Source organism: Hyla sarda, chromosome 4, assembly GCF_029499605.1.
Source record: "Hyla sarda isolate aHylSar1 chromosome 4, aHylSar1.hap1, whole genome shotgun sequence".
Classification (NCBI taxonomy): Eukaryota; Metazoa; Chordata; class Amphibia; order Anura; family Hylidae; genus Hyla; species Hyla sarda.
The window spans coordinates 143,884,577-143,894,093 of NC_079192.1; positions in this window are offsets into that span (position 1 = coordinate 143,884,577).

Consider the following 9,517-nt stretch of genomic DNA (forward strand, 5'->3'; position numbering starts at 1 on the left):
CCCCCTGGTCACGTGACATAGAGCCGAGAAGCATGTGTATGTGAGCAGGGTGGTCCCATAGACGTACATTATGAGTCCCCCCTGGTCACGTGACATAGAGCCGAGAAGCATATGTATGTGAGCAGGGTGGTCCCATAGACGTACATTATGAGTCCCCCCTGATCACGTGACATAGAGCCGAGAAGCATGTGTATGTGAGCAGGGTGGTCCCACAGACTTACATTATTTAGTCCCCCCTGGTCACGTGACATAGAGCCGAGAAGCATGTGTATGTGAGCAGGGTGGTCCCACAGACTTACATTATTTAGTCCCCCCTGGTCACATGACATAGAGCCGAGAAGCATGTGTATGTGAGCAGGGTGGTCCCATAGACATACATTATGAGTCCCCCTGGTCACGTGACATAGAGCCGAGAAGCATGTGTATGTGAGCAGGGTGGTCCCACAGACTTACATTATTTAGTCCCCCCTGGTCACGTGACATAGAGCCGAGAAGCATGTGTATGTGAGCAGGGTGGTCCCATAAACTTACATTATGAATCCCCCCTGGTCACGTGACATAGAGCCGAGAAGCATGTGTATGTGAGCAGGGTGGTCCCATAGACGTACATTATGAGTCCCCCTGGTCATGTGACATAGAGCCGAGAAGCATGTGTATGTGAGCAGGGTGGTCCCATAGACTTACATTATGAGTACCCCCTGGTCACGTGACATAGAGCCGAGAAGCATGTGTATGTGAGCAGGGTGGTCCCACAGACTTACATTATTTAGTCCCCCCTGGTCACGTGACATAGAGCCGAGAAGCATGTGTATGTGAGCAGGGTGGTCCCATAGACGTACATTATGAGCCCCCCTGGTCACGTGACATAGAGCCGAGAAGCATGTGTATGTGAGCAGGGTGGTCCCATAGACGTACATTATGAGTCCCCCCTGGTCACGTGACATAGAGCCGAGAAGCATGTGTATGTGAGCAGGGTGGTCCCATAGACGTACATTATGAGTCCCCCCTGGTCACGTGACATAGAGCCGAGAAGCATGTGTATGTGAGCAGGGTGGTCCCATAGACGTACATTATGAGTCCCCCCTGGTCACGTGACATAGAGCCGAGAAGCATGTGTATGTGAGCAGGGTGGTCCCATAGACGTACATTATGAGTCCCCCCTGATCACGTGACATAGAGCCGAGAAGCATGTGTATGTGAGCAGGGTGGTCCCATAGACTTACATTATTTAGTCCCCCCTGGTCACGTGACATAGAGCCGAGAAGCATGCACTTCTCCCGGCTTGTTCTACTTATTGGTCCGAACACTTACATCCTTACCAATAAAAACTTTTCATATTTGTCTTAATGGAATAAAAGTATATTTTTTTTAACAATGATAGTTACACTTTAATTGTATTTAGCTTTATTTTCCTTAGAAAACCTTTCATCTATAAGAGGTTAAACTATAGTAAGGTTATCAATAAAGCACAAAATGTTTTGGCTTTTTTATGATTTCTTCAAAATACAAAAACTGTCATAAGAAAGTGACACTAATGTATTTGTAAATATAGTCCCTGCATCAGCATAAGAATACTGCTGCCTGCACTCCCCTTTAATGGTCTCTGTAGACATTATAAAAATAGAAAATGTAAAAGCACAGTCCTCGGTCATTGCAGGGGAATGTTCTCATACTGTGTTCAGAGGAAGCTACAGATCTTCCTAGCTGTACAGAAGGACCTAGCTAATCTGAGCCGCTTTTACAAGCGTTGATGAACTCAAACATGTGGTCAGAAGAATATATATATATATATATATATATATATATATATATTTATTGCCCCTCAGTTGCATTCATGAAGTTGCATTCAGCAAGAATTAATGTGTCAAGTTGTAGTAACAGGGCACTAGTGAAATTATGTGATATATACAGGCCAAAAGTATAGTGCTAATGCTCCTTTCAGCTCTGCAGAACTGCAAAAAACATCAAAATGCAATAAAAATGTAAAAAAATACATAAATGTATACAGAACATCGGTGTTGTTGTCGGGTCCTAGGGTTGATTCCATCCCAGCCTGTCCCCTTCATGAGATCTCTGCCTCAAAAAAATCATGGGGGGGTATTCATAAAAAGTGGTGTAGGTGAACATCTTTTTACTCCATGAATACTTGTGGTGGGAACTGTGTTCCTGCACCAAATTTATGACATGGTGCAGGCCCTGTTATAAATCTGGTGCTGATCACATTTCTTACATCAGTACTCCACTTTGTATGGTGTTTTTGTGCGACTTTTTAACCCGTGCAACAATTTTGCGACTTTTTAATAATGCTGTCCATAGTTAGTTTGCATGCTGTTTTTTATTTGGTGTTTTGTGCCCTTCTGCGTGCTTTGCACCAAATTATGCGACTTTAAAAAAAAGTTGCAGTTTTATAAATTCCTGACCAGTGCAAAAACATAACTCAAAACATGTCTACCACAGCAAAACACAACAGTCACACAAAATGTCGCAAAAAACACACTGCGACAAAATATTGCAACAAAGTTACCCAGGAAAACAAGGGTAAACGGCTTCATAAATACCCCCCATGTCCTTATTGACTGTTTCCAGGTTTTATATGTTTGGCTGTTTGCCTCTATTTACACTGACTGTTTCCATTCACCTTGCAGCTTCATTATTCCCATTTATACCCATTTGATTCATCTCTTTCAATGTTATTGTTATATTACTATATCATCCCTATTTTATGTTTATTTTTAGCTTTGCCTTTATTTACATTTAATGCATTTGATTGTACTGTGAAATATACATATTTTCCAACTATATTGACTGTTTTCACTTCATAAGATATGCATCTCCCACTCACATATTCATTATTCTTGCCCTATTTTTTGTATTTTACCTCTCTTTGGATCCTAGAAACCTGTGGGCAAGTTGGTAGTCAGGGACACTAGTGGCTGGCATGCCGAAGGTAGGGACAGGAGCAGGGGAGATCAGAGACTTTGGAGGTATGATGTGCTGAGGAAGAGCTTCGGCTTGCTTCTTTGAGAAATCGGAATAGTTCTGACAGACCTCAGGAAGACCTGGCAATGGTGTGGTACCTGGGAGCAAATCGATAGTTACATAGTTACATAGTTAGTACGGTCGAAAAAAGACATATGTCCATCAAGTTCAACCAGGGAATTAAGGGGTAGGGGTGTGGCGCGATATTGGGGAAGGGATGGGATTTTATATTTCTTCATAAGCATTAATGTTATTTTGTTCCAGGAATGTATCTAATCCTGTTTTAAAGCTGTTTAGGACAGTCATAAGGTCTGTATGGAGGTAAGATCTCTGCTTGCTTTTTACAGAAGACATCAGCATAGTCCTGATAGGCCTTAGGAAGACCTGGAAATGGAGTTGTAATGGAGACTTGGCAAGAAGGAGCTGAGTGAAGACAACGTTTGTGGCAAGAAGATCCCCAACTTTTAATGTCCCCAGTGGCCCAGTCGAGACTAGGCAAGTGACGTTGGAGCCAAGGCAAGCCCAGAAGAATTTCAGAAGTACAGTTGGGCAGCACAAAAAATTCAATATGTTCGTGATGGTGAATTCCCACAGTCATGAGCAGAGGTTGAGTGCGGTAACGCACAGTGCAGACCAGTCTTTCTCCATTGACAGATGAAATGACGAGAGGTTTGACGAGACAGGTAACAGGTATACAGAATTTATCGATGAGAGAGGCTTGAATGAAATTTCCTGCTGAATCAGAGTCCAGAAAGGCCGCAGTGGAGAACAAAGTCTTGCAGGTAGAGCAATCCGTACTGGTATAGTCAAACGTGGAAAGGATGAGTTTACACCAAGTGACGCCACTCCAAAGTGAACAGGGTGCGTGCGTTTCCCTGACGCGGAGGACGAATAGGGCAGTCCACCAGGAAATGTTCGGTACTGGCACAGTACAGGCATAAATTTTCATTTCTGCGACGAGACCTCTCTTCTTGGGTCAGGCGAGACCGATCCACTTGCATAGCCTCCTCGGCGGGAGGCACAGGAGTAGATTGCAGAGGATTCTGGAAGAGAGGTACCCAGTGATCAAGGTCCTTTTCTTGGCGGAGCTCCTGGAGTCTTTCAGAAAAATGCATATCAATGCGGGTGGCCAACTGGATAAGTTCAGACAGGGTAGCAGGAATTTCTCGTGCGGCCAGCACATCTTTGATGTGACTGGATAAGCCTTTCTTGAAGGTCGCGCAGAGGGCCTCATTATTCCAGGATAGCTCAGAGGCGAGGGTGCGGAACTGGATGGCGTACTCGCCCACAGAAGAACTCCCTTGGACAAGGTTCAATAGGGCTGTCTCGGCTGAAGAAGCCCGAGCTGGCTCCTCAAAGACACTATGTACTTCAGAAAAGAAGGACTGGATAGTAGCAGTGGCTGGATCGTTGCGGTCCCAAAGCGGTGTGGCCCAGGACAAGGCCTTTCCAGATAGCAGGCTGACCATGAATGCCACCTTAGATGTTCTGTAGGGAATTGGTCTGACATCATCTCCCGGTGCAGGGAACACTGGGACAGGAACCCACGGCACAATTTAGAGTCCCCATCAAACTTGTCAGGTAGGGACAAGCGGAGTCTGGAAGTGGCAACTTGCTGCGGAGGAGAAGCAGAAGCTGGCGGAGGAGATGGTTGCTGCTGTAGAGGCAGAAGCTGCTGTAGCATGGTGGTCAACTGCGACAGCTGTTGTCCTTGTTGGGCGACCACGGTGGCGAGGTCAGCGAGACTTGGCAGCGGCACCTCAGCGGGATCCATGGCCGGATCTACTGTCATGATCCGGACTGGTAAGCGGGTAGTGGATCCTCTGGATCAGTGAGGCGATGACACGGGCCATACCGGGGGAACGGAATCTAAGGGGTTACTGGTTTTCACCAGAGCCCGCCGCAAAGTGGGATGGACTTGCAGCGGCAGTTAACCCCCAGGTCGTTCCACCCGATAGCGACTCAACCCCACTGACAGCTGAGACAGGAACGGTACACAGGGACAAGGCAAGAGCAAGGTCGAACTACAACTCCCAGCATGCCCGGACAGCCTCTGGCGTAGCAGAAGGTCTGGGCAGGCAGCAATGGTTCGTAGTCAGGGGCAACGGCAAGGGTCTGGATGCACAGGCTTAGGATACACAAAACGCTTTCTCAGGGCACTAGGGCAACAAGATCCGGCAAGGACAGGAAGGGGAAGTGGGTTTTTATATGTTTGGCACTAAAGAAACAGATGGGAGGTGATTAGTACTGATTAGGAACAGATTGGGCAAGACACCAATTAATGGTGTACTGGCCCTTTAACCCCTTAAGGACGCAGGACGTAAATGTACGTCCTGGTGAGGTGGTACTTAACGCACCAGGACGTACATTTACGTCCTAAGCATAACCGCGGGCATCGGAGCGATGCCCGTGTCATGCGCGGCTGATCCCGGCTGCTGATCGCAGCCAGGGACCCGCCGGCAATGGCTGACGCCCGCGATCTCGTGGGCGTCCGCCATTAACCCCTCAGGTGCCGTGATCAATACAGATCCCGGCATCTGCGGCAGTTCGCGATTTAAATGAACGATCGGATCGCCCGCAGCGCTGCTGCGGGGATCCGATCATTCAGAACGCCGCACGGAGGTCCCCTCACCTTCCTCTGTGCGGCTCCCGGCGTCTCCTGCTCTGGTCTGTGATCGAGCAGACCAGAGCAGGAGATGACCGATAATACTGATCTGTTCTATGTCCTATACATAGAACAGATCAGTATTAGCAATCATGGTATTGCTATGAAAAGTCCCCTATGAGGACTATTCAAGTGTAAAAAAAAATGTAAAAAAATGTAAAAGTAAAAAAAAAGTGAAAAATCCCCTCCCCCAATAAAAAAGTAAAACGTCCGTTTTTTCCTATTTTACCCCCAAAAAGCGTAAAAAACATTTTTTATAGACATATTTGGTATCACCGCGTGCGTAAATGTCCGAACTATTAAAATAAAATGTTAATGATCCCGTACGGTGAACGGCGTGAACGAAAAAAAATAAAAAAAGTCCAAAATTCCTACTTTTTTAATACATTTTATTAAAAAAAAATTATAAAAAATGTATTAAAAGTTTTTTATATGCAAATGTGGTATCAAAAAAAAGTACAGATCATGGCGCAAAAAATGAGCCCCCATAGCGCCACTTATACGGAAAAATAAAAAAGTTAGAGGTCATCAAAATAAAGGGATTATAAACGTACTAATTTGGTTAAAAAGTTTGTTAAGCGCAACAATAATATAAAAGTATATAATAATGGGTATCATTTTAATCGTATTGACCCTCAGAATAAAGAACACATGTCATTTTTACCATAAATTGTACGGCGTGAAAACAAAACCTTCCAAAATTAGCAAAATTGCGTTTTTCGTTTTAATTTCCCCACAAAAATAGTGTTTTTTGGTTGCGCCATACATTTTATGATATAATGAGTGATGTCATTACAAAGGACAACTGGTCGCGCAAAAAACAAGCCCTCATACTAGTCTGTGGATGAAAATATAAAAGAGTTATGATTTTTAGAAGGCGAGGAGGAAAAAATGAAAACGTAAAAATTAAATTGTCTGAGTCCTTAAGGCCAAAATGGGCTGAGTCCTTAAGGGTTAAATCTGAGAGACCCGGCGCGCGCGCCCTAGAGAGCGGGACCGCATGCGCCGGGGCTGAGACAGAGGATTGGGCAGGTAATCAGAACGGGATGCGACCCTCAAGCGGACTATTGCCGCCATGCAAATCGCATCCCCGCCAGCAGCACTGTAGCAGTGCTCCCGGTCAGAGTGAGAGACCGGGGCGCTGCAGGAGGGCAGACGCCGTGAGCGCTCCGGGATGGATGCGGGACCCGGAGCGCTAGGCGTTACACTCATGCTTCAGCCTCATCCAAGCTGTGTCATTCAGCCACTATATGGTGTCCTCATGCTGCCAACACCTCAACACTGTGCCATTCAGCCACTATATGGTTTCCTCATGCTGCCAACACTTTCACGCTGTGCCATTCAGCCACCATATGGTCTCCTCATGCTGCCAACACCTCCACGCTGTGTCATTCAGCCACTATATGGTGTCCTCATGCTTCAGCCTCATCCAAGCTGTGTCATTCAGCCACTATATGGTGTCCTCATGCTGCCAACACCTCAACACTGTGCCATTCAGCCACTATATGGTCTCCTCATGCTGCCAACACTTCCACGCTGTGCCATTCAGCCACCATATGGTCTCCTCATGCTGCCAACACCTCCACGCGGTGTCATTCAGCCCCTATATGGTCTCCTCATGCTGCCAACACCTCCACGCTGTGTCATTCAGCCACTATATGGTCTCCTCATGCTGCCAACATCTCCACGCTGTGTCATTCAGCCACTATATGGTGTCCTCATGCTGCCAACACCTCCACGCTGTGCCATTCAGCCACTATATGGTCTCCTCATGCTGCCAACACCTCCACGCTGTGTCATTCAGCCACTATATGGTGTCCTCATGCTTCAGCCTCATCCAAGTTGTGTCATACTGCCAACACCTCCACGCTGTGCCATTCAGCCACTAAATGGTCTCCTCATGCTGCCAACACCTCCACGCTGTGTCATTCAGTCACTCTATGGTCTCCTGACACTGATGCCACCACCAGGCTCTGTCATTGTGCTGCTGTGCAGCAGTGATTCTAAGAGCGATGCCGGTAATCTGCATGTTATTCTGAATAACAGTATTATTTCACTAACCCAGCACACTCCATATGCATTTTAGAACACAGCAAAGTGTTCTATACCCCTATAGAGGCTGTATGTAGGCTAGAAATAGCCTTTTTTAATATAGATTTGCCGCAAAAAAAATTTGGATCGAAACAAACTTTATCAGAAAATTCGGCGAATCAGCAGAATCGAATTTTTGAAAAGTTCGCTCATCTCTAACGAGTACTTTTATTTTAAAGGGAATCTGACACCAGAGTGACCACATGGTGAGCATCGGTAGAAACCGGGTCACCTGACCTATCTACCTATAAATTCAAGTTAGTGCAGGTGACTGTGCTGTAAGTTTGCCTTTAATATTGGGTAGTATCCCCTTGCAGACATTAGCAGCAGCCCCCTGTAGACATTAATAGCAGTCCCCCTGTAGAACGTGCCCCCCCCTTGTAGACAGCGCCCCCCCTTGTAGACAGCAGGCCCCCCCTTGTAGACAGTGCCCCCCCTTGTAGACAGCAGGCCCCCCCTTGTAGACAGTGCCCTCCCCTCCTTGTAGACAGCAGCCCCCATCTGGAGACATTAGTAGCAGTGCCCCCTTTAGACTGCAGCCCCCCTTGTAAACAGCAGGCAAGCCCCCCTTGTAGATGGAATACCCCCCCCCCCCTTTAGACAGCAGGGCCCCTTAGTAGCAGGCCCCCTGTAGACCGCAGCCCCCAATCTTGTAGACAGCTCACCTGCGGCTGTCCTCTGATGGGTGCTGCTGCCCCATTGTCCCGTCCTTCCTCCGTAGCGTTTCGCTGGGTGCAGTGGAGGAGGTGGAGTGACGTGTGTGTCACATGCTCTTCCATGGAACGGCATGATGCGGACATTAGGATGGGAGAACGGGGCAGCAGAGCGGCAGCAGGTATCGAATTTGGTATCAGGGATATTGAACGAGTCCCTGATACCATAGAAATGGCTAGTATCGGCCCCAATTCCAATACTAGTATCGATATCAGGACATCCCTACCCCTAAACTAAACTAAATAAATTTAGGGAACACCCATATGTTCAAAATGTCCACTTCACCCCTATACACTTTCCCTAGGGGGTGTATTGTTTGTAATAGGCTCACATGTGGGTGTTCCTTTCCTGTATTTTCCTTCTGAATGTATGTAACTGTTAGGTCCGTAACAAACATCGGCCTCAAATGCAAAGATTTCTCGCTCATGAGCTCTGTCGTATTTCCAGGCGACAATTTGGAGTCACATGTTAGTTGTAATCAAACAAAGGACCCAGGGTCAGTCAGGGGCCAAAATAAAAAAAAAACTCCAAACCCCAGGGCCTAGGCCCGGGGTAAAAAACCCCACTATGCAAACCCTTAAAAATTTACTTTTATTAGTTACGCATTAAAAATATATATCCCCAAAGTGAAGGTTTAAAACCAACACATGACAGGGTTATGTATAGACAGTGATATTGGAGCAATCCCACTCCTACTGTATTTGGGATGGCGGCGCTGCAGACTACCGCACTCAACTCCTGTCTATGTGGTGATTAAAAACTAACATAATATGACGACCTCTACATGTTTCGCCGTTACAACGGCATTATCTAGAGGAATATTATGGCAATGTCTACCTCAATGTTTCACTGATAGGAACCCGGCTTTATCAAGGTGCAGAATACTATTTCATTAGTATCCTGCACCTTGAGAAAGCCGGTTTCTATCGGTGAAATGTCGGGGGGATGCTAGGGAATTAGTATTTTAATTAGCAACCAGGAATTGGAGCATAAGGAGGTTTTGAGAGGATCAGATAGAAGGGAATAATAATCCAAAAATAAAGGGACATAAACAATATGATCCTTCAC